Source organism: Phyllostomus discolor, chromosome 1, assembly GCF_004126475.2.
Source record: "Phyllostomus discolor isolate MPI-MPIP mPhyDis1 chromosome 1, mPhyDis1.pri.v3, whole genome shotgun sequence".
In the NCBI taxonomy this organism is placed as follows: domain Eukaryota; kingdom Metazoa; phylum Chordata; class Mammalia; order Chiroptera; family Phyllostomidae; genus Phyllostomus; species Phyllostomus discolor.
The window spans coordinates 134132586-134133102 of record NC_040903.2 but is presented as its reverse complement, the minus strand read 5'-3'; positions in this window follow the sequence as shown (position 1 = coordinate 134133102).

Here is a 517-nt window from a genome sequence, read left to right as displayed (position 1 = left end):
CAAGTAGCAACAATTTACATAAAACCCCCTCTCTCCCAACTGCACTCATCCCACTCTCTCGTCTGGCATCTCCTCGGGAGATAGGAGACCCCAAAGACAACAATACTCAGCTGGAAGTCTTGAGTTAAATCCTGGTGGGTTGCCGCATCAGCCTGTAACCTCTGATAAGCCACCTAACCAGTTCCTTGTGTGTAAAAAGAGCGAGCTGTCTCAGAGGCTGCAAAAACTAAACATGTGAGAGCACATAGCACACGCATGGCATGTAGGTATTCTCTGAGTACTTAAGAGTCATTTTACCAATTGTTTTATATCATGACTCTAACTAATGAGTTTGGCCTTGCAAATGTAAAGGAAATAGGCCATGGTAAATCCACCCTATCAAGAGAACTAATCTATCACCAAGGTGAGAGAGCAGCATATTAAAAAATCACATTTGCATAGTAAATTGGGTCTGAAAACAGACTGGGTTTTAATACAAACCAACATATGTTGCCCAACAGAGTTCACTATAGCCAGC